The 26,005-nt window shown below is 47.8% G+C and overlaps 2 non-coding genes across 2 annotated transcripts; both read left to right on the top strand.

Annotated features, from left to right (window-relative positions):
- The first annotated feature begins 8,192 nt into the window (after nucleotides 1–8,192).
- Nucleotides 8,193–8,264, top strand: TRNAP-AGG (transfer RNA proline (anticodon AGG)). Its single transcript has one exon. It is a non-coding gene; the product is annotated as a tRNA-Pro (tRNA).
- Nucleotides 8,265–13,455: 5,191 nt separating this feature from the next.
- On the top strand, nucleotides 13,456–13,527 carry TRNAP-AGG (transfer RNA proline (anticodon AGG)). The gene has a single exon. It is a non-coding gene; the product is annotated as a tRNA-Pro (tRNA).
- The last annotated feature ends 12,478 nt before the right edge of the window (nucleotides 13,528–26,005 follow it).

The raw sequence follows: 26,005 nt of genomic DNA, 5'->3' as shown, positions 1-26,005 counted from the left end.
CAGTTGAGGTATCTCGATGCTTCATGGAACCTCGATGTTACTGAATCTTCTGAATACCAAGATCCGCCAGAGTCTATAATGATACTGAAAGCTCTGGGTTCCCTTAACAAACTCCAATATTTGAATTTATCATTCCGCCAAAGATCCATAGGGCTGCCAGAGGTCATCAGCAAACTCACGGAACTCAGGTATTTGAATACATCATTTTGTGAGGGTTATTATTTATTGGACAGCCCATCAGCAAACCAAAGTTTCATTGACTGTATCGGCACCCTTCCCAATCTGGAGTAGCTGGACATGTCTTGGAATGGCTATGTTTTTTGTGTGCCTGAAAGTTTTAGCAGACTAAAGAGGCTGAACCTCTCCGGCTGCAATCAGATTTCTAGCCTTCCAGAAAATGTGGGGAAAGTGGATATTCCAAGTTTAACATATTGGCTAAACTTGAGCATCTGGAAATATACGATTGCCCCAACTTGAGGTTTAAACTGAGTCTGCCTAGAGCAGTGTACTGGTATATACACAGGTCTGACAATGTGCTATCATGGGGACAGTGTGCCTGGAACACAGCTGCTTCCTCCTCATCTTGTCCTGTGAGTCAACTTAAAGTTGACTCAGAGTTGCCTTTGTGCCATTGGAGTTTGCTTCACCAGCTACCTGGTCTTCGCGATTTAGCTATCTACTGTTGCAAGGATCTGACCATCCCATCATGGAGGACCCGATCCTTCACCTCCCTCGAATCACTGTTGCTATATGGATATCATATTCATAAATTGCCAGATTGGTTGGGTGAGCTCACTTCTCTTCGGCGCCTGGATTTATGCCTGGGCAACCTACAGGAATTGCATAAGAACATGAGGCAACTTACACAGCTGCAATCGCTCAGTCTGGACCACTGCAATAAGTTGACATCACTACCGCAATGGTTAGGAGAACTCACCTTGCTCAAGACACTTAAGCTCTATGGTTGCAATGGCATCATTTCTTTACCGGAGAGCGCAATCACCAACCTCCAAGTGTAAAAGTAGCGTGAAGCGTATGCCTTAGCAGGGACGCGCTGCGTGTTTATATAGGCACATAGATTACAGGGTTTGGTTGTTAGGTAGTTGCTAGATTGATCTCCAAGTAATGATCTATACAAGAGATATATGAGATCATCTATAACTACTCTAACAACCGGATTACAACACGCAACGCAATTCTTATCTCGTATGTACGGTTACGTTTACAATATACACTTTAACACGCCCCCTCAATCACAATTTCACCAAGTTGAGATTGTTCTTGAACTCTTCCAACTTGCTCCATGATAGGGCCTTGGTAAACCCATCTGCAACTTGATCATTTGTAGAGATGAATGGTATGTCTAGTAGCTTCTTGGCTACTCTTTCACGAACAAAGTGATAATCAACCTCAATGTGTTTTGTCCTTGCATGGAACACTGGCTTTGCTGATAGATAAGTAGCACCAATGTTATCACACCATAAGCGTGCAACAGAGGAGTGTTTTATGCCAAGTTCATTGAGCAATGCTTGAACCCATATTAACTCAGCTGTTGCATTAGCCAAAGCTTTATATTCAGCTTCAGTGCTAGATCTTGACACAGTTGCTTGCTTCCTTGCACTCCACGATATAAGGTTTGGTCCAAAGAAAACTGCAAAGCCTCCTGTAGATCTTCTGTCATCAGGACAGCCTGCCCAATCTGCATCAGAGAAGGCACTTACCAAAGTTGAGGTTGATTTTGTGAATTTTAACCCTGTACTCATAGTACCTCTGAGATATCTCAGAATCCTTTTAACTGCAGTCCAATGTTGAAGAGTAGGAGCATACAAAAACTGGCATACTTTGTTGACAGGAAAACATATGTCAGGTCTTGTAAGTGTTAAGTATTGCAGAGCACCCACAACACTTCTATAATTAGTAGCTCCTTCGGCTCCCAAAAGCTCACCCTCTTCTTTTGACAATTTTTCAGTAGTTGAAAGAGGCATATTTGAAATTTTACAATTCATCATACCTGATCTCTTCAGTATATCTGACACATACTTTTCTTGACTTAGAAGTATACCATCTGTTACCTTGTTTACTTCTATGCCCAAGAAGTAATGCAAGTCACCAAGATCTTTTAGAGCAAAATCCTTCTTAAGATCTTCTAATAGTGCATTAGTTGCTTCCTGTGATGAGCTAGCCACAATTATGTCATCAACATATACCAACATAAAAATGATCACTTTGCCTCTTTTATAGAAGAAGAGAGATGTATCTGCCTTTGAGGGTCGAAAACCAAGCCTTTGAAGCTTTACACTCAACCTAGAGTATCATGCTCTAGGCGCCTGTTTTAAGCCATATAAAGCTTTATCAAGTTTGCAAACATAATGTTGCTTGCCTTTTACCTCATACCCAGGTGGTTGTTTCATGTAAACTTCCTCCTCTAGAACGCCATGAAGGAACACATTCTGCACATCCAATTGACGAAGACTCCAATTGTTTGATACTGCAACAGAGAGAACAAGTCTGACAGTAGCTGCTTTAACAACGGGGCCAAAAGTATCCTCATAATCTATTCCATATCTTTGTTTGAAACCTTTTGCCACTAGTCTAGCCTTGTACCTGTATATCTCTCCATTAGCTTTCCGTTTAATTCTATAAACCCATTTACAATCAATGATATTTCTCCCCCTTGCTGGAGGGACTAGGTGCCAAGTCCTATTGTGAACAAGAGCATTATATTCCTCATCCATAGCATTTTTCCAATTTTTACTTTCAAAAGCCTCACTATTGTTGGCTTCACCCGTGATAGCAAGACCTCCAAAACGCTTGCCATACCTGACCGTACCATCAGTACGAATTTTGGGTTTGGCAAATCCATGTTGTGACCGTGTTCTCAGCGCTGGCACAGAAACTGCAGTAGAATCGCGTGGCGCAGAGGATCCGGCGGAGTCCGAGGCAGCAGCGCGCGATCCAACAACACCCGATCCAAGGCGGATGCTGTCGGAGGCTGGCGGCGGCGCACCCGCGCGCGTTCCCGCGTCTGTATCGGGCTGGGCCACTTGGCGAGGCCCAGTTGGTTGGTTGGCGGAGTCGAGGGGCCGCCCGGTCGGGCGCGTCGACGCAGATGGCGAGGCATATGGCCCACCACCAGTATGGGGCCCGCCACGAGACGTCGCTGTTGCGCCCGCTGGTCCGCGGGGAGACGCGTGGCCGCCTGGCGATGGCCCGCCCGGCCCCGAGGCGGATACGCCGCCACTGCCTGGCGCGGCAGGCAAGGGCGGATCGCCTTCGGGATCGCTGCCATCAGAATCTGGTGCAGCACCTGGATCCTCCTCGTGTTCTGTGTTTGTCTCCTGTTGCTGCATAAAATCATGACACAAAATAGGATTTCCACCAAAATTTATAGCAGGATTTTCATGAAAATTACCCGAAGGATCATTAGCTAGATGTTCGTCCCCCTGATCAACAGAAGTAGGCAAGGTGTTTTCGGAAAGGAGAAGAACTTCAGATCGAATGAGAGCACCGGCATTTGGATTGAGAGCAGCAAATGGAAAGACTGTCTCGTCAAACACAACATCTCGTGAGATGTAAACACGTCCAGCAGCGATGTCTAAGCACTTAAAACCCTTGTGAAGATTGCTATAACCAAGAAACACACATTGCTTTGATCGAAATTCTAGCTTGTGAGAATTAAAGGGACGGAGATTAGGCCAACAGGCACAACCAAAGGTGCGAAGAGCATGGTAGTTTGGTTTCTCATGAAAGAGTTTTTCCAAAGGTGTTTCAAGGTTTATGACTTTGCTAGGGGTACGGTTTATCAAGTATGTGGCAGCGATGAATGCTTCATCCCAGAACTTCAAGGGCATGGATGCATGTGCTAGGAGGGAGAGACCAACTTCGACGATATGACGATGTTTTCGCTCGGCAGAGCCGTTTTGCTGATGAGCGTGAGGGCAAGAAACATGGTGTGTGATGCCAATTTGACGAAAGAAGGAATTTAGTCGCTCATACTCACCACCCCAATCTGTTTGCATGGTGATGATTTTGTGATCAAAGAGTCTCTCAACAAGTGCTTGAAATTCATGAAACACTTTAAAAACCTCAGATCTATGTTTGAGAAGAAATATCCAGGTGAACTTGCTGTAATCATCGATAAAACTCACATAATAATTCTTCTTATTTATAGAATCACGGGCAGGCCCCCATACCACCGGCGGAGCTATGTGCATTCTTGCAGGTGCCATGGCCTCCCCAACCTTGGCAAATTTAGTGAAGAAATTTTTTTACAGAGAGATTTAGATTGGAAAAATAGACATATTTTCCACTGTCTTTTCTCTTTGCCCCCCCCCCCAATCTTCTTGGTCTAGCTCCGCCACTGCCCCATACATCAGAAAAAATAAGCTCTAAAGGAGCATTCGAAGTGCTACTAGAAAGCGGATACGGGAGTTGGTGACTTTTGCCTTTTTGGCATGCATCACACACTCCTTCCTTATTCAACTCTTGATTGGAAAAAGGAATTTTATTCTGCCTAAGAACGTGTTGGACGATTTGCAAAGATGGATGACCTAATCTAGTGTGCCACCTTGAAGGAGATATCTTGGTGGCGCCGAAAGCTTGCCTGCCCGAGTGCAACGAAGCTGATGATAGGGGATAGAGGCCGGCTCTACACCTACCTTGGAGGAGGGTGCTCCTCGTTGCCTTGTCCTTGATGAAAAAGAAGCGAGGGTGAGTTTCAAGGAACACATGATTATCTTGAGATAAACGATGGGCAGAAACAAGATTTTTTGTGGCTTTAGGAGAATAAAGGATATCTTTTAGATGAAGATTGTGAGTGGGAGTACGAACATAAGCTTGACCAACATGAGTAATTTTCATACCTGACCCGTTTGGCATGTTCACTTGATCATGGCCATTGTACCTCTCCCTCATGGTGAGTTTGTCCAACTCGCCGGTGATGTGATCAGTGGCGCCGGTGTCAACGTACCAATTGGTGTTGACGCCATAGGATGAGTTGGCCACGGTGTTTGCATTCTTCTCCTTGGTGAATGCAATGTCAAAGCGCCGGTAGCACTCAATGGCCGTATGGTTTGGCTTCTTACAGATCTGGCAGAACACCTCCGGGAGATCGTCGCGGCCGCCTCCTCCTGCATGGCCACGCCCACCATGACCGTTGCCGTTGCCACGACCACCGTTGCCTCCGTTGCCACGGCCGCCAGCATGGCCACGGCCACCTCCATTCCTGCCGCGGCCTCCACGAGTGAAGCCACGGCCGCCGCGAGAAGCAGCATTGGCGGAGGAGTGGGATGATGATGAGTTTCCCTCGAACATGGCGAGGCGGCTCTCAAAGCTGATCAGCTGGGAGTAGAGCTCGTTAGGCTTGATGGGGACGGTCCTGGCGCAGACGGAGGAGACGAAGGACATGTAGTCGAAGTCGAGCCCGGCGAGGATGTACGACACCATGTCGTTGTCGGTGAGCGGCTTGCCAATGGCAGCCATCTCATCGCCAAGGGCCTTCACGCGGCCAAGGTACTCGGCGATGGTGGAGTTCCCCTTCTTGGTGGTGGAGAGGGCGATCCTCGTGTTGACGATGGCCGCCTGCGTCTGGGAGATGAATATCTCCGTGATTGCAGTCCATGCTGCTGACGCCGTGGTGCAGTTTGCAATCTGAACCATCACAGAAGGTGAGATGGAATTGAACAAAAAACTCAGAACCTGAGAATCCCGTGCCCTGTCGATCTCATAGGCCGGGTTGGGCACGTCGGTGAGCTTGCCATCCTTGTCAGCAAGCTTGAGCGCCGGGATCTCCCTCTCTGGATCGAGATAGGAGACAAGCTGAGCGCCGCGGATGGTGGCTAGGGCTTGCGCACGCCAGACATTGAAGTTGGAGCGGTGGAGCTTTTCAGCTATGGGGATGAGGACGGATGCAGCGGCGGCGGCGGTGCTTGAGGAAGCCATGGCGGCGCAGGGAGGATGTGCTAGAGGAGATAGGCTCTGAATACCATGTAAAAGTAGCGTGAAGCGTATGCCTTAGCAGGGACGCGCTGCGTGTTTATATAGGCACATAGATTACAGGGTTTGGTTGTTAGGTAGTTGCTAGATTGATCTCCAAGTAATGATCTATACAAGAGATATATGAGATCATCTATAACTACTCTAACAACCGGATTACAACACGCAACACAATCCTTATCTCGTATGTACGGTTTATACACATACCGTACATACGTTTACAATATACACTTTAACACCAAGAACTTCGTATTTCTGTTTGCCATGTATTATTTGAATGGTGCAAGTTAGAGAAGAACAAGATGAAACTAGCTCACATCAAAGAAAATGTATTTGTTCTAAATCGCTCTTATGTTTTAGTGACCAAGTAGTTTTGTATAAACTTCCACATGTACATGGCCTCCTAAGTGCTGTTTGTTGCCTAATGATACCTTGTGCTAATTCGAAGGATAATAAATGCAACAAAGTTAACTCGGAGGTAAACCGTATTAATAGCTCTGTTAGACAATATGGTAGTATTTGACAAGAAAACTATGTCTACTTCCTTGCAGTCCTACTCAGACAGCGGCCAGGAGGGATGTGAGGAGGATCTAGGATGAGTTCCAAAATCTTGTGGATGCGATCTGGGTGGCATGTTGATGATCCTTGCAGCTCTTCTGACGCCACAGGTGGAGACCTTCCTAGGATCACAAGGCTTTGGTGATCTTCATTCACATGTTTTGTTGCCTGCTGCTGCACAGTGGTACTAATCTATGATATCTTCGTATCTATCTACCTGATGAATTCTAGTCATTTGCCATGGTCCCTGTTGTTATCTATCGATGGATGGAAGCTTAACTTGCTGGTGGACAATAATATGATGACCTGCTCTGGAAATCGAGATAAAACTGACGCAAACAATTCCTGTTCATTCCTGTACTCCCTAACCAACGAGAGCTCAGCTGATGCCTTGTGCGACTCCATGGACAGCCGCGTCGGTGCTTCATTTTGAACAAGTTACTCTGTTTTGATCCTAGAATTTCTCATTGGATTCTTTCACGTTGTGCCTAGTGGCCTCACCAATTGCAGAGGCCGCCGTCCGACCGTCGACACTAGCTACCGGCATGTCCATCCGCGATGCAGTGCAGAATCGCCTCAACTTTCTGCTAAAAAGTCCATATTTACAGTGCAGAGATGCTTTAGGCATTGCAGGCTTGCAGGCAATTCCAACAAGGCTTTTTCATCTCACAAATGGAAACAAAATCATTTTCGGCTTTGATGATATTGTTGATGCGCGACTATTTTTATGCTGGTCTTTGATGCACAACTACTTTGACCACTAATATTTATTGCTCCCTCCGTTTCATATTAGTTGTCTTTGTACTAAATTAGCGCCTAACAAAAAAAAGGATGGAGAGTATATGCATTGGAAATGTATAAACGATATTGTTTGACTTGTCTTGCAAAATCCTTTCATTTCATATATCTTCATACTAATCGTGTAAATATATTGTAAGTACAAATCATAGTCAAATTTGTAAATCGTTGACCAGTGAAATTTAAGGACACCTTATATTTTGGGACAGCGGGAGTATTTTATACAGATAAATAATATTTGCTCCTTGTCTCATCTTTATCCCCGCGAGGGCAGATCTAGATCTTGCACCCAAATTTAATTAAAGCTCCTGATGGGGAAAAGGAAAGTTTAGTTACCCCCCGTATGCTGGAACCCGTCGGGATGCGTGAAACATGTTCAGTTCATATCAGTAATAAGGGCTAGAAAACTGAACCAATTGCACCAGAATTATGTCAATCTTCAGAGCGGACATCATAAATATTGGACTGCCCATGCACCAAAAGCAACACTAGCGATTCCATGGCAATGCAAATGCCTAGCGAGCAGCTGCGCTACTAGCATCGCATGTAATGGAAATGCTTATATATACAACGTACCTGACACTTGCAATTTGCAAAAAAAAAAAAAAATCATCTATCTTGACTTATATCAGCAAAGATAGTATGTTTGTTTACAATCACATCACACTGGAAAATAATTACCACACCACACACAAGCAGACAATCAAATGTGCATGACCGGTTTGCAGTTGTTCTGAACTTCTGATACATGAGCACCATGAAGAAGTCCTGTAACTTTGGCATCTAGTGTGTTGTTGCCTGAAACTCTCTGCTTGAAGGTGATGCAGTGGTACAGCATAGATGGGGATTTAGTCTAGTGGTAGGATATTTGCTTAGGGAGCAAAAGGTCCCGAGTTCAATTCTCGGAATCCCCATGTTGAAAATCCTTTTGCAATGCTATTTTGTGCTTTGGGTGCTATGAGGATAAGGTTTTGGACCACAGGTTTCATGAGGTTCATAGCCTCACTATATATGCATGGCCAATCCTGTTCTGTATCTTGTGGCTGTGGTTCAACTGGAGAAGTTATCGGCTATATCTGCATGCTGTTGCAAGTTAGCGCCGCTGCAGTGCTGGAGAAACTTGCAGTATCCTCTCTAATTTACAGTATCCTCTATAAATATGTTTACAGTACCGTTTGCATGTGTTAACGACAGTCAGACTAAGCAAGAATCATGCCACTAGACCAAAAGCACTTTGATTATTTTTTCAGTTTCATGAAGTTTGCCTTTCGTCTACAGCTGCTTCAGAGTAACACAGCCGGATTTCCTTTCCGAATCTACTCAACATGTTGTAACTTGTAAGTGGCATGGTGTATTCCACGCCTTCCCTTGGAAGCGGCTGCAAAAGAAATAAGACGATCAGACTCTTTGCCCGAGAACGACGAGCATGCCACGGGCGAAGTGGTGCAGATGCCGGGATCGCCTCCAAGGAGCTGTCGGCCGAGTCGCCCATCTCTTCGTCGAGATCTTCGAGCTCCTCGGTATCACCGGGTTCCTCGAGGACGTCATGGAGCGTGTCGATATTGGCGACGATGTGGGAGGTGCGTAGGTTGAAGTGGATCGTCGACCACTCCTGGGCCTGACCAGATGCCAGGCCGTGGAGAACGAGCTCGCCGCAGGAGTCTGCGACGAACTCGAGGTTGCCGAAGTGGACGATCTTGCCTGCAGGTAAGGTCTCGATGGGCTTAAGGTGGCTCGCCGAATTTGGCGATGCAAAACATAATGCTGAAAGCAAAAATTTGTCCTAGCGTGAAGACGGCGACGTCAGTTGAATATCCCATATGGTATCTGAGCTTGCCTAGCACGTACCGTGCCTGGCGCTCCACTATCGGAGTGATTTCCGGCAGATCCCTTGATAGGGTATGTCAGCAATACGATTAGATCAAAGGGGAAACAGCAGACGGTTTACCCAGGTGAACCTCGAGATCAAGGTAAAACCATACTCCGGCTCGTGTTGTATTGATTTGATGTATAGGGTTCTACAATGGTGGTCAAGGGATTGAGTATAATCTCTAGGTTCTCCTTTCTATCGACTACTAGCCCGACCCAGCTTATATAGGATATCGGGGCCTAGGGTCACAAGATCCTAGTACTAGTAAGTCCTCCTGGACTTCGGCTTCCTTGTCGTGTACTCCAAGTCTTCCAGGTCCTTCTCTTTATTAGGCCCTTAGACCGTGATGTTGGCCCAAGGCATAAACAGACCTAGGGGTCCACAGGTGGTCCTACTTGGGCCGGCTTCCTGTATGATGAGGTATCCCTAGGCCATAAAACTGTCAACCGGGAAAAGAAAAACACGAAGATATCAACCAAAAAGGTACCTCCTTTCTACCAAGATTGAACTACCTTGGAAGTACCGGAGGTCTACAAAGCATTTCTACTGAAAACTTCACAGAAATGCCTAAGTCATAGCTCAGCGGTTCCAAAAACATTTGCTTGGGAGTACGTATACTGAGACTCATGTGTTGAAGGAAACTAAGAGGGGGGAGGGGAGGGGCTCGAAGGTTTGAAATAAAATGTTATGGTCGGAGGTGCTGGAGCTAACATAGATGGTCTCAAAGAAACATAGATCGGCAACACGGGAAGAAACATGGTTCGCTTAGCTGGGCTAACTCAGTAACATGGACTCCAAAGTACTGGGTGATTTTTTTTTCAAAGGTAGTGGAACTGTAAATGCAGGAATTGAGTACCAGGAGTATGTAACACTTGAAGATTTTGGTTGAGGATATTATCTTGAAGTTCAACCAAATATCTTTTACTTGTGCCACTCTTGATAGTACGACTGTCCTTTCACTCAATATGAATCTTAGATTCATCAAAACCTATAAATTACCTACTGAACTCTTGCAGTAGACAACCACTTGAAAACATGGAGGTAGGGGCCACCCCGATGTCCCACTCAACCATGAGGACAAAAAGCTAGTCATTTCTCTCAAATAAAGTTGGTAAATAGTCAGTCCTCTCAATTGGTTTTGCCATTAATCATCAAAACCCAATAGGAATACCCAAGAGATGCACTTTCAATGTTTTTTTGGGTGCAGTGCATTGATATGCAGCGCAAATCCATCCGCTCATCACGCTTATAGGTCAAGTCAACTAGATGGAACTTGTTGTTGCTGCTCAAGTTCTTGCCTTATATTTGAGAAAAAGGGTTTCCCCCCGCTTTATATTATAAAGTAAATCTCTGATACATCCAGCACGCTGGGGCCGCAGCACAGATAAGCCCAAGAGAAAACAAAAGAAAATGAAAGAGAAATGAATGCCGACACCGGCAGATCAAGGACGAAAGGAAGACCGGCAACCGCTGCACCCTCCGACGAAGTGCCACCGCGCTCCCAGCATCTCGAAGCGCCTCGCACCAAGCAACACCTTCAAGAAGGAATGCGACGACGCCGCCGCTGTTGCCCGAACAAGTTCTAGGGTTCCCCCCCCCCCCTACGCGAGGGATGGTGGGGAAGAGATATATCCGACGCCCCTCAGGAGGGTCCAATGGCGCCCGCAAGCGTCACCGCGTCGGTGCCGGACAAGCCAACAAGGATTTCTCCCGATCCACAACCACCACCATCACCCGAGGCACTTCGAGATGCACCACCACAACAGCCGCCCACCAGCCTGTGTCACCATGGTTACCGGACACCCCCGCCGCCTCTCTGGAGCTGCCAACACGAGGCCTAGCTCGGGCAAGGAGACCTCGGCCACGGGAGCGAGCACAACTCGGACGGGGGGAGGGGACAACCTCCACCGCCGCAGCGGAGCCGACCGGACGCGGCGACGAGGACTTGCCGGGCCTCGACGGCCCAGCCGGGTCCACTTGGACCCGGACAATCCTGTCGCCATGCTGCAGCCCGCCGACCGATGAAATCCTCATCACCCGAGACCGCCGCCACCATGCCATCACCAGGAAACGACGCCGCGGAACATGACATATTGGTACCCATTTCTCAAGTTTGGTATAGTTTGATTGTGTTGACATTGGAGACATGACATAGATGGGTTCTTTGATGACGATGATTAAGTTGGGTATCGTTGATGTTGTAGTAAACTTCTCTTGCAAGTATATTATTATGGTAAACATTGGAAAATTTGGTGAACTTCATGGTATGGCTTAGATTCCTTACATGCATAAAGGCGTGTGCTCAAATGCTTGTGAATAGTTAGCTCGCTATTTTGGCCGCTTCCACTGCCCGTCTGCGCTCACTTAAACATGATGTCCAAACTTTGTTGAAAGTTTTGAACAACTTTCGGGGATCACTACAACACTTCCGAGTGTCCCAACTTTGCGCTAACAAAAATCAAATAACTTTTCAATAAGTTTGATCTATTCACAGTTTGAAACATATTTTGAAACATATAAAGTTTGATCTACAGTTTGAAACATATTGACGATTGAACTTGTTTCCAAGAGCTCGGCATAAGAGGTCATGCGTGCATGTCACCGCCTACCTTGCTCGCTTTGCAACTATTTTTTGTGTGTGGGAGAACAGTGGGTTTTATTCCTCGGTAATAGTGTTACAGTCTGCTAATACAAAGCTAGAACCTAGAAACACTGTCTGGAACATGGTGCAACCAACAAGCAGTGCTACCTCCAGTACGACCAATATTAGCTAAACCATGAGCAACCCTATTTTGACTACGCTCAATTTTCTGCGGAATAAACCCACAAGGTTTGAGAAGCTTCTTAATTTCCTGCATTAGATATCCATGAGCTGAGTGATCCAACGAGTTGTCCATCAATGCAGGAATTACGACCGAACTGTCCGATTTAATAACAATAGGTAAATTTGCCTAAATGATAAGTGCCACACTTATGGCACGAAGTAACACCGCCCTGACGCTTTTATAACTAAAATTGTCGTCCAAAAAAAAGACTCCAAAAAAACTGAAACTTGCTATCCAAACAGAAAGTTGCCATCCTTAGGTAACTAAAATTGCCATCACAAAATGTCAGGGCATAATTGATTCGTGTCACACATGCGACACTTATCAGGGTCTAAATTTGACCTCTGCATGCTCATTGTCAGTCCTTCTGATAATTCTTTCGCAAATAATTTTAATATACTTCAAAATAATTCTTCGTCAATTTTCAGCTTATTTGGAGATGTTCAGAAAAGTTGCCTCTGATATAGCCCTTTCTGAACCAAAATTTCAGCTGCCGACAATCTCCCTCTTCATGTGAAATTTGCAAAATAAGAGAGAAAAGATATAAGAATTGTATTATAAAATGAAATAACAGTCAGTAATGCAATAAATATCAACATAAAAATATGATACAAAATAGACGCATTGCATGGGCATAATTGCAAGGCGCTGCCTAGGGCGCCTTGCTGCTTCATCTAAGCATCCAATGCATGGTACGGACAAACTTAGCAGCTTTACCTTAGTCAATGCACATTGTAAGTAATGGCACACCTATTCGTTCATTTTTTTTCCACATCGTCTTGCCTACTGACCAATGAAGAAAAAAAAGTGTTAACTGAGCTGACATGAGTTATTTTTACTGGTCTGTGCCCATGTTGGGACTATAATCTTGTTAGGTTAGTCAATTTAATGCCTTTGTATACATCATCTTCTAAGTACACATCCTGCAACATGCATCCATTATGATCACAGCAATGTTGTGGGTGAAAGCCTGAACCAGAAATAGCAGCTAAGTATCCTGGCGGTGGACTAGAGGGAAGCATGAATCTTATTGGACTTTGGATAAAACACGGTGTTTGGGCCATTTCTTTCAGTATTACTCCCTGTACTAAAAGTTAGTACAAAGCTGGGTCATCTATTTTGGAACGGATGGAGTGCGTCTTAAAGCTGCCTCTTCCCCAGTGATAGTGCTCCAGTCACCTTTTATGCTACCTGAGTTCTGAACTGCTATTAATACTTGAGAAGTACAGTGTTTATTAGAAGAAGACATTAAATTGCCGCCTTATAAGCAATGAAATATGCATGACCGGTTTGCAGTTGTTCTGAACTTCTGATACATGAGCACCATGAAGAAGTCCTGTAACTTTGGCATCTAGTGTGTTGTTGCCTGAAACTCTCTGCTTGAAGGTGATGCAGTGGTACAGCATAGATGGGGATTTAGTCTAGTGGTAGGATATTTGCTTAGGGAGCAAAAGGTCCCGAGTTCAATTCTCGGAATCCCCATGTTGAAAATCCTTTTGCAATGCTATTTTGTGCTTTGGGTGCTATGAGGATAAGGTTTTGGACCACAGGTTTCATGAGGTTCATAGCCTCACTATATATGCATGGCCAATCCTGTTCTGTATCTTGTGGCTGTGGTTCAACTGGAGAAGTTATCGGCTATATCTGCATGCTGTTGCAAGTTAGCGCCGCTGCAGTGCTGGAGAAACTTGCAGTATCCTCTCTAATTTACAGTATCCTCTATAAATATGTTTACAGTACCGTTTGCATGTGTTAACGACAGTCAGACTAAGCAAGAATCATGCCACTAGACCAAAAGCACTTTGATTATTTTTTCAGTTTCATGAAGTTTGCCTTTCGTCTACAGCTGCTTCAGAGTAACACAGCCGGATTTCCTTTCCGAATCTACTCAACATGTTGTAACTTGTAAGTGGCATGGTGTATTCCACGCCTTCCCTTGGAAGCGGCTGCAAAAGAAATAAGACGATCAGACTCTTTGCCCGAGAACGACGAGCATGCCACGGGCGAAGTGGTGCAGATGCCGGGATCGCCTCCAAGGAGCTGTCGGCCGAGTCGCCCATCTCTTCGTCGAGATCTTCGAGCTCCTCGGTATCACCGGGTTCCTCGAGGACGTCATGGAGCGTGTCGATATTGGCGACGATGTGGGAGGTGCGTAGGTTGAAGTGGATCGTCGACCACTCCTGGGCCTGACCAGATGCCAGGCCGTGGAGAACGAGCTCGCCGCAGGAGTCTGCGACGAACTCGAGGTTGCCGAAGTGGACGATCTTGCCTGCAGGTAAGGTCTCGATGGGCTTAAGGTGGCTCGCCGAATTTGGCGATGCAAAACATAATGCTGAAAGCAAAAATTTGTCCCAGCGTGAAGACGGCGACGTCAGTTGAATATCCCATATGGTATCTGAGCTCGCCTAGCATGTACCGTGCCTGGCGCTCCACTATCTGAGTGATTTCCGGTAGATCCCTTGAGAGGGTATGTCAGCAGGATTATTAGATCAAAGGGGAAACATGAGACAGTTTACCCAAGTTCATGCCCTCGGGATCGAGGTAAAACCCTTACCTCCTGCTCGTGTTGTATTGATTTGATGTATAGGGGTGTACAATAGTAGTCGAGGGATTGAGTACAATCTCTAGGTTCTCCTTTCTATCGACTACTAGCCCGACCCAGCTTATACAGGATATCGGGGCCTAGGGTTAAATGATCCTAGTACTAGTAAGTCATCCTGAACTTCGGCTTCCTTGTCGTGTACTCCAAGTCTTCCAGGTCCTTCTCTTTATTCGGCCCTTAGACCGTGACGTTGGCCTAGGGCATAAACCGACCTAGGGCTCCACAGGTGGTCCTACTTGTGCCGGCTTCCTGTATGATGAGGTATCCCTAGGCCATAAAATTGTCAACCAGGTTTTTAAAAGAAAAACACGAAGATATCAAACCAAAACGGTGCCTCCTTTCTAGCAAGATTGAACTACCTTGGAAGCACCGGAGGTCTACAAAGCATTTCTGAGTGAAAACTTCACAGAAATGCCTAAGTCATAGCTCAGAGGTTCCGAAAACATTTGCTTGGGAGTACCTATACTGAGACTCCTGTGTTGAAGGAAACTTGGGGGGGGGGGGGGGGGGGGGGGGGGCTCGAAGGTTTGAAATAAAATGTTATGGCCGGAGGTGTCGGAGCTAACATAGATGGTCTGAAAGAAACATAGATTGGCAACATTGGAAGAAACATGGTTCGCTTACCTGGGCTAACTCAGTAACATGGACTCCATAGTACTGGGTGAAAAAATTTGAAGGTAGTGGGACAGTAAATACAGGAATTGAGTAGCATGAGTATGTAACACTTGAAGATTTTGGTTGAGGACATTATCTTGGAGTTCAACCAAATATCTTTTACTTGTGCCACTCTTGATAGTACGGCTGTCCTTTAACTCAGAGCTCCTTTACAGTACCCTCCATTTCTCTTGATCCAACGGTGGATGTCCATTGATACTCCAACGTGTGCATGAGAGAGTACCTACTAAAAAAGTGAGGGAGTACCTTGTGCTTGGGGGTAAAAAGGTAAACTGATTTTTATTATCATTCTCCCATCGGCACATCATGGCTGATACAGATTTGACTCGATCGCTAGAACCCTAATTCATCTCCTAAGAAAACCTAATTCTTCAATAGGATGCGCAGTCGTCATGAAGACATATAACAGCGCTAATGTGATGGTGGCTGCGTTGGTGATCTGATTAGAAATCAGAGAAGGACCTAATTAAGAGTTGAAAAGACTAAACTGCCCTTATAAGTGGAGGGTCAGATTTAAGAGTACCAGGGTACCGTAAAAAGCTCTTAACTCAATGTGAATCTTGGATTCATCAAAACCTAGAAATTACCTACTGAACTCTTGCAGTAGACAACCACGTGAAAACGTGGAGGTAGGGGCCACCCTGATGTCCCTCTCTTTTTCTCGAATATGCACGAGCGTGCATATTATATATTAAAGAAGAAAGGCAAAGAAAGCCTCCACCTCAAGTTACATGTACAAGCCTACGTGGCTAAACACGCACCCACTCCACTTACACTCACACGCACGTATCTTACTCCTCGCCCATAGCCCACCTATACAGTCTACCCTGAAAGCTATCCATCCCCCTCTTGATAAGACCTGCCGTAGTCCACAATTTGGCCTTAGACTTCACCTTGTGTATGAGCCTGTGGACCGATGGGGAATCACCATCGAACACAATTGCATTTCGATGCTTCCAGAGTTCCCACAGCACTAGCAGCATCACTCTATGCAAATCCTTCCTGCTTGTTCCTCCATCCGCATTTCCGCTGCAAAGCCATTCCCCCAAAATGTCGTCCTGGCTCGGTTTCCAGTCCATCCTGCCAAGAGCTTCTACCACCAGCGTCCACGTTGCTCTAGAGAAAACACATGTGAGCAAGATGTGGTTTATCGATTCTTCTTCTTGATCGCAAAATGGGCACGAGTCTTGGTGCGGCAAACCCCTTCTTGCTAGCCTGTCCGAAGTCCAACACCGATTCTTGAGAGCCAACCACGTAAAGAATCGACACACCAACGATGCCCGCGATTTCCACGTGAGTTTCGAAGTGGAGACTATCTCGCGTCCCCAGAACCTGCTCGCATATGCCGATCGCACGGTGAACTGTCCATGTGTCTCCCATGACCAGGCAACCACATCCTGCTCGCCGACCTGCGGCTCCCAAGTTTGTACTCTCGACCATAGCTCAAGAAACTGGTTCATCGTGGCCTCATCTAAATCCGGCCCAACCTGTCGTGCCCACTCTCCACTAGATGCGAGCTGACCTAGGCTCGCTACCCGCCTGATCCTTGGTGGGATCCTTTTATATACTTCCGGTGCCAGCTCCTGCATCCTCATACCATCCAGCCATCTGTCCTCCTAGAACAAAGTGTTGTTCCCATCTCCAGTCTGAACTCTAGTTGCTGCCCGGAACAGTTGCATGGATTCATTAGGCACCTTGATAGTGAATTCACTCCACGATCTGTTCCCATCCGCCCATTTCAACCACGACCATCTTGCTTGCATTGCGATATTCAACCATTGAAGATTGGGTATCCTTAGACCTCCTGCCCACTTCGGGGCACACACCACCTCCCAGGCCACCGCACAATTGCCCCCATTTGCATCCGTCCTCTTGCACCACAAAAATCCCCTGCATATTTTGTTCAAGGCCGCAATAGTTTTCATCGGCAGGTCGAGAGCCATCATCGCATGTATCGGCATAGCACATAACACTGATTGCACCAGCGTCAACCTCCCGCTCTTCGGCATTAATGCGGCCTTCCATTTTGGCAGCCGGTTCGCCAAATTATCCACCAAGTACTATAACTGTCCTGCCGTCTGTTTTCTTAGGGCAAGGGGCAAGCCAAGCTATTTGATCGGGAACGATCCCACCAGACAGCCCAACTCCTGACTCACCCAATCCATTGTGTCTTCATTGCATCGAATAGGTAGTGCTGCTGACTTGGCCATGTTGTTTTTTAGGCCTGAGGCTTCTCCAAACAAGGCAAAGAGTGCTCTGCAAGCTACCAGGTCCACTCTATTGGGCTTCAAGAAAAGGACCACGTCATCCGCATAGATCGACATCCTCTGTCTCATGCCCACCGCTGCTAGTGGTTCTAATACTCGTTGCAGTGCCGCAGCCTCAAACATACGTTGCAGCGGCTCCATCGTGAGTATGAACAACATTGGTGATAGCGAGTCCCCTTGCCTCAAACCCTTGCAGTTATAGATTGTTTCCCCTGGCTCTCCATTGACCATCACCTTTGTAGTCGACGTGGCAAGTATCCCACAGATCCACGCTCTCCACTTGTGACCAAAACCGAACTGCTGTAAGACCTCCAACAGAAAAGGCCACTGGACCAAATCGAATGCCTTAGAGATATCCAACTTCAGTAGCACGGCCGATATTTTCAGAACATGTAGCCGCCTTGCCATTCCTTGCACTAGCATAAAGTTGTCATGAAGAGATCTCCCCTTGACGAACGCACTTTGATGATTTCCCATCAGATTTGGGAGTTCCACAGCCAACCTTGTCGAGAGTGTTGGAAATATGCCCTAGAGGCAATAATAAAAGGATTATTATTATATTTCCTTGTTCATGATAATTGTCTTTATTCATGCTATAATTGTATTATCCGGAAATCGTAATACACGTGTGAATACATAGACCATAATATGTCCCTAGTAAGCCTCTAGTTGACTAGCTCGTTGATCAACAGATAGTCATGGTTTCCTGACTATGGACATTAGATGTCGTTGATAACGGGATCACATCATTAGGAGAATGATGTGATGGACAAGACCCAATCCTAAGCATAGCACAAGATCGTGTAGTTCGTTTTGCTAGAGCTTTTCCAATGTCAAGTATCTTTTCCTTAGACCATGAGATCGTGTAACTCCCGGATACCGTAGGAGTGCTTTGGGTGTACCAAACGTCACAACGTAACTGGGTGACTATAAAGGTGCACTACAGGTATCTCCGAAAGTGTCTGTTGGGTTGACACGGATCGAGACTGGGATTTGTCACTCCGTATTACGGAGAGGTATCACTGGGCCCACTCGGTAGTGCATCATCATAATGAGCTCAAAGTGACAAAGTGTCTGGTCACGGGATCATGCATTACGGTATGAGTAACGAGACTGGACGAGGTATTGGGATACCGACGATCGAGTCTCGGGCAAGTAACATACCGTCTGACAAAGGGAATAGTATACGGGGTTGCTTGAATCCTCGACATCGTGGTTCATCCGATGAGATCATCGAGGAGTATGCGGGAGCCAACATGGGTATACAGATCCCGCTGTTGGTTATTGACCGGAGAGCCGTCTCGGTCATGTCTACATGTCTCCCGAACCCGTAGGGTCTACACACTTAAGGTTCGGTGACGCTAGGGTTGTATGAATATGAGTATGCAGTAAACCGAATGTTGTTCGGAGTCCCGGATGAGATCCCGGACGTCACGAGGAGTTTCGGAATGGTCCGGAGGTAATATATAGGAAGTGTTGTTTCGGCCATCGGGAAAGTTTTGGGGTCACCCGGTATTGTACCGGGACCACCGGAAGGGTCCCGGGGGTCCACCGGGTGGGGCCACCTATCCCGGAGGGCCCCGTGGGCTGAAGTGGGAGGGGAACCAGCCCCTAGTGGGCTGGTGCGCCCCCCTTGGGCCCCCCTGCGCCTAGGGTTGGAAACCCTAGGTGGGGGGGGGGGCGCACCACTTGCCTTGGGGGGCACTTCACCCCCCCTGGCTGCCGCCCCCTTGGGAGATTGCATCTCCCAGGGCCGGCGCCCCCCCTGGGGGCCTATATAAAGGGGGGCAGGGGGGAGGGCAGGGGGACCCTGTGTCTTGACGCCTCCTGTGACGCCCCCGATTCAATCGTACACTAATCATGCACGCAAATGTGTACGATCAAGATCAGGGACTCACGGGAAGATATCACAACACAACTCTACAAATAAAATAAGTCATACAAGCATCATAATACAAGCCAGGGGCCTCGAGGGCTCGAATACAAGTGCTCGATCATAGACGAGTCAGCGGAAGCAACAATATCTGAGTACAGACATAAGTTAAACAAGTTTGCCTTAAGAAGGCTAGCACAAACTGGGATACACATCAAAAGAGGCGCATGCCTCCTGCCTGGGATCCTCCTAAACTACTCATGGTCGTTGTCAGCGGGCTGCACGCAGTAGTAGGCACCTCCGGAGTAGTAGTAGTCGTCTGGCTCCTGGACTCCAGCATCTGGTTGCGACAACCAGAAAGAAAGGAAAGGGGGGAAAAGGGGGGAGAAAGCAACCGTGAGTACTCATCCAAAGTACTCGCAAGCAAGGAACTACACTACATATGCATGGGTATATGTGTAAGGAGGCCATATCGGTAGACTGAACTGCAGAATGCCAGAATAAAAGGGGGATAGCTAGTCCTATCGAAGACTACGCTTCTGGCAGCCTCCGTCTCGCAGCACGTAGAAGAGAGTAGATTGAAGTCCTCCAAGTAGCATCTCCAACTAGCATCTCCAAGTAGCATCGTATAGCATAATCCTACTCGGCAATCCTCTCCTCGTCGCCCTGTAGAAAAGCGATCACCGGGTTGTCTGTGGAACTTGGAAGGGTGTGTTTTATTAAGTATCCGGTTCTAGTTGTCATAAGGTCAAGGTACAACTCCAAGTCGTCCTGTTACCGAAGATCACGGCTATTCGAATAGATTAACTTCCCTGCAGGGGTGCACCAACTTACCCAACACGCTTGATCCCATTTGGCCGGACACACTTTCCTGGGTCATGCCCGGCCGCGGAAGATCAACACGTCGCAGCCCCACCTAGGCACAACAGAGAGGCCAGCACGCCGGTCTAAACCTAAGCGCACAGGGGTCTGGGCCCATCGCCCATAGCACACCTGCACGTTGCGAGGGCGGCCGAAAGCAGACCTAGCCTAGTGGCGTTCCAGTCCAATTCGGCGCGCGCCGCTCCGTCGCTGACGTCTGAAGTGCTTTGGCTGATACCACGACGTCGGGATACCCATAACTACTCCCACGTAGATGGTTAGTGCGTATAGGCTCGTAGCCAACTCAGATCAAATACCAAGATCTCGTTAAGCGTGTTAAGTATCCGCGAATGCCGAACAAGGCCAGGCCCACCTGTCTCCTAGGTGGTCTCAACCTGCCCTGTCGCTCCGCCACAAAGTAACAGTCGGGGGTCGTCGGGAACTCAGGCCCACCACTACCTGGATGGAGCCACCTGCCCCTTCAGCCCCCATCTCCAAACAGTATCACCAGTAATGTAACAGTGTAAAGTATATAGTATATGCCCGTGATCACCTCCCGAAGTGATCACAGCCCAGTAGTATAGCATGGCAGACGGACAAGAGTGTAGGGTCACTGATGGAACACTAGCATCCTATACTAAGCATTTAGGATTGAGGGTAAGGTATCAATGACTGTAGCAGCAATGACAGGCTATGCATCAGAATAGGATTAACGGAAAGCAGTAACATGCTACACTACTCTAATGCAAGCAGTATAGAGAAGAGTAGGCGATATCTGGTGATCAAAGGGGGGGCTTGCCTGGTTGCTCTGGCAAGAGAGAGGGGTCGTCAACTCCGTAGTCGAACTGGGGCGTCAGCATCGTCACGGGGTCTACCGAAGAGAAGAGGGGGGAGAAACAGTAAATACATAGCAAGCCAGTGCATAACAGGATAACAGGCAGAGCTAGACGTGTTCTAACGCGGTAGGAGGTGATACCGGTGAAGGGGGGAAGCATCCGGGAAGTATTCCCGGGGTTCCGTGTTTTCGGGCAAAGGAGCCGGAGGGGGGAAAGTTGCGAGTTCGATAGGTTAGGGGGGTGTGGCGGACGAACGGGTTGCGTATCCGGAATCGTCTCGTCGTTCTGAGCAACTTTCATGTTGAAAATATTTTAATCCGAGTTACGGATTAAAAGATATGATTTTCTAAAGATTTTATTAATTTCTGGAATTTATTTAATTATTTAATTAATTCGGAAAATGGATTTATGACGTCAGCATGATGTCATGCTGATGTCAGCAGTCAACAGAGTTGACTTGGTCAACCTGACATGTGGGTCCCGGTTGTCATTGTCTAAGACTAACTAATCAGGTTTAGTTAGTCTAACTAAAATGATTAGGTTTATTAACTACAATTAATTAGGTTAACTAATTTAATTAATTAATTTAAACAGAATTAATTAAGTTAATTTTTTAGTTACTTAATTGATTATTTAGTATTTAATTATATTTATTATTATCTATCTTTTTTTTATCGTTCTGGGGCGCTGGGGCCCCACACGTCATTGGGCCATGGGGGCCTATCGGGCGGGCGGGCTCGCGGGCGCGACCACGAACGCCCGCCAGGGCGAACCCGAGTGCTGGCCTCGGGCGCGGCCAGTGGCGGTTATGGCAGGCCGGACAGGGCGGCGAGGTAGGCGGCGGTGGCACGGCGACAGCGGCGCCTGCGAGGCCGGTCGGGGCCAGGCGCGGCGGTGGCCGGAAGAAGCGGTATCGGCAAGGGCAGCAGCAGCATCGGCCGAACGGAGACGGGGGCGGGGCAGCTACGGCGCGGTCGCAGCAGGCCAGGGCGCTGCGCCCGGTCATGGTCACGCGAGCACGGCGGCGAGCATAGGAGGGTTCGAGGGGAGACGGACGGGAGGGGCTCATCGGCCCTGTAGATGTGCAAAGGTATGCTCGGGGAGGGGCCGAAGAAGCGTTTCCGGCGACGGGGCGACGGGTGACGGCGTAGAGGACGACGGGGAGGGAGGCCGGCGTGGTGGCTCCGGCATCGAGCGGCGGGGCGGCGTCGGGCGTCGAGGGCGCGGTCGCGGTCGGCGCAGCGAGAGGAGTCGTCGAGGGAGAGGGGACAGGGGCGCGAGGACGAGGGCGGGGGCCTGCGAGGCGGCACAGGGCGACGGCCACGGGGCCAGCCCCGCTCCGATCTGGATCGGGGGGAGGGAGAGATGAGGGAGTGAGAGGAGATCGATCCCGATCCAGGGGGATCGGGGGAGGGAGTGGGGCGAGTGGGGGGGTTAGGGTTACGGGGTGGGGATAAGGAGAGAGAGGAGGGGCCGGCTGGGCCGGCCTGATTGGCCCCGAGGCCATCTGGGCCGAGGCCCAGCGAGGGGGGGCTATAATTTCTAGTCTTTCTTTTTTTGTTCCTTTTCTTTTACTGTTTTATTTTATTCTAGTTTTATAAAACATAAAAGTTGTATCTTAAATAGTAACACTAATTATACCTCTGCCACAAAAAGGTTTAACCCCCAAATAATATAGTTTAGTATTTTATAAAATACCAACACATTTATTTATTTGTTTTACCTACAGTTTTAATTATTTGAATGCATTTAGACATTTTATAAAAATGTGGTTCCTCCACCAACATTACTTATGAATTATTTGTTACATTTAGAACATTTTAGTTTTGACTTTTGAAAACTTTAACTGTTTGACTTTATTTTGAATTTGAATTTAAATCGGTTTCGAACCAATGTGAGTTTAGCAACAGTAATCGTGGTGACGTGGCATCATTAGCAAAGTTTTACTGTAGCTTGATTATCCGGGCGTCACACCTCCCTCCCCTGCTACACCTCGCCCTCCTCCAGCAGCAGCTTGGCGAAGCCCTGTCGAAGTTCTGCTGCATCCACCACCACGCCGTCGTGCTGCTGGATATTCATCAACCTCTCCTTCCCCCTTGCTGGATCAAGACGGAGGAGATGTCACGCTGACCGTACGTGTGTTGAACGTGGAGGTGCCGTCCGTTCGGCGCTAGGATCTCCGGTGATAGGATCACGGCGAGAACGACTACTTCAACCCCGTTCTTTTGAATGCTTCCGCTCGCGATCTACAAAGTGGTATGTAGATGCATCTCTCTTTTCACTCGTTGCTTAGATGAACTCATAGATGGATCTTGGTGAAACCGTAGGAAATTTTTTATTTTCTGCAACGTTCCCCAACAGTGGCATCATGAGCTAGTGTTGGGGAATGTTGCAGAAAATTAAAATTTTTCCTACGGTTTCACCAAGATCCATCTACGAGTTCATCTAAGCAACGAGTCTAGGGAGAGAGTTTGCATCTACATACCACTTGTAGATCGCGTGCGGAAGCTTGCAAGGTGATGATGTAGTCGTACTCGACGTGATCCAAATCACCGATGACCTGCGCCGAACGGACGGCACCTCCGCGTTCAACACACGTACGGAACAGCCACGTCTCCTCCTTCTTGATCCAGCAAGGAAGGGAGGAGAGGTTGAGGGAGATGGCACCAGCAGCAGCACGACGGCGTGGTGTTGGTGGAGCTGCAGTACTCCGGCAGAGCTTCGCTAAGCACTATGGAGGTGGAGGAGGTGTTGGGGAGGGAGAAGGAGGCAAACAAAGGCCAGGGCGTTCAGGTACGAAGTCCCTCCTCTCCCCCACTATATATAGGGGTGCCAAGGGGGGGTGGCCGGCCCTAGGAGATCCAATCTCCTAGGGGGTGCGGCGGCCAAGGGGGGTTTTCCCTCCCCCCAAGGCACCTAGGAGGTGCCTTACCCTCCTAGGACTCTTGCCCCCTTGAACCCTAGGCGCATGGGCCTATGTGGGGCTGGTGCCCTTGGCCCATTAGGCCAAGGCGCACCCCCACACAGCCCATGTGGCCCCCCGGGACAGGTGGACCCACCCGGTGGACCCCCGGGACCCTTCCGGTGGTCCCGGTACAATACCGATAACCCCGAAACTTGTCCCGATGCCCGAAACAGGACTTCCCATATATAAATCTTTACCTCCGGACCATTCCGGAACTCCTCGTGACGTCCGGGATCTCATCCGGGACTCCGAACAACATTCGGGTTACTGCATATACATATCCCTATAACCCTAGCGTAACTGAACCTTAAGTGTGTAGACCCTACGGGTTCGGGAGACATGCAGACATGACCGAGACTCTCTCAGTCAATAACCATCAGCGGGATCTGGATACCCATGATGGCTCCCACATGCTCCTCGATGTTGTCATCGGATGAACCACTATGTCGAGGATTCGATCAAACCCTGTATGCAATTCCCTTTGTCAATCGGTACGTTACTTGCCCGAGACTCGATCGTCGGTATCCCAATACCTTGTTCAGTCTCGTTACCGGCAAGTCACTTTACTCGTACCGTAATGCATGATCCCGTGTCCAACACCTTGGTCACATTGAGCTCAATATGATGATGCATTACCGAGTGGGCCCAGAGATACCTCTCCGTCATACGGAGTGACAAATCCCAGTCTCGATCCGTGTCAACCCAACAGCTACTTTCGGAGATACCTGTAATGCACCTTTATAGTCACCCAGTTACGTTGTGACGTTTGGTATACCCAAGGCACTCTTACGGTATCCGGGAGTTACACGATCTCATGGTCGAAGGAAGAGATACTTGACACTTGCAAAGCTCTAGCAAAACGAACTACACGATCTTTTATGCTATGCTTAGGATTGGGTCTTGTCCATCACATCATTCTCCTAATGATGTGATCCCGTTATCAACGACATCCAATGTCCATAGTCAGGAAACCATGACTATCTGTTGATCACAACGAGCTGGTCAACTAGAGGCTTACCAGGGACATAGTGTGGTCTAAGTATTCACACGTGTATTACGATTTCCGGATAATACAGTTATAGCATGAATACAAGACAATTATCATGAACAATGAAATATAATAATACTTTTATTATTGCCTCTAGGGCATATTTCCAACAGTCTCCCACTTGCACTAGAGTCACTAATCTAGTTACATTGTGATGAATCGAACACCCATAGAGTTCTGGTGTTGATCATGTTTTGCACGCGAGAGAGGTTTAGTCAGCGGATCTGCGACATTCAGATCCGTGTGCACTTTGCAAATCTCTATGTCTCCATCTTGAACATTTTCACGGATGGAGTTGAAACGACGCTTGATGTGCCTGGTCTTCTTGTGAAACCTGGGCTCCTTTGCGAGGGCAATAGCTCCAGTGTTGTCACAGAAGAGTTTGATCGGCCCCGACGCATTGGGTATGACTCCTAGGTCGGTGATGAACTCCTTCACCCAAATCGCTTCATGTGCTGCCTCCGAGGCTGCCATGTACTCCGCTTCACACGTAGATCCCGCCACGACGCTCTGCTTGCAGCTGCACCAGCTTACTGCTCCACCATTCAACATATACACGTATCCGGTTTGTGACTTAGAGTCATCCAGATCTGAGTCGAAGCTAGCGTCGACGTAACCCTTTACGACGAGCTCTTCGTCTCCTCCATAAACGAGAAACATGTCCTTTGTCCTTTTCAGGTACTTCAGGATATTCTTGACCGCTGTCCAGTGTTCCTTGCCGGGATTACTTTGGTATCTTGCTACCAAACTTACGGCAAGGTTTACATCGGGTCTGGTACACAGCATGGCATACATAATAGATCCTATGGCTGAAGCATAGGGGATGACACTCA

The sequence above is a fragment of the Triticum aestivum genome, chromosome 1B (genome assembly GCF_018294505.1).
Source record: "Triticum aestivum cultivar Chinese Spring chromosome 1B, IWGSC CS RefSeq v2.1, whole genome shotgun sequence".
Classification (NCBI taxonomy): Eukaryota; Viridiplantae; Streptophyta; class Magnoliopsida; order Poales; family Poaceae; genus Triticum; species Triticum aestivum.
This window is presented reverse-complemented; position numbering and strand designations above follow the sequence as displayed.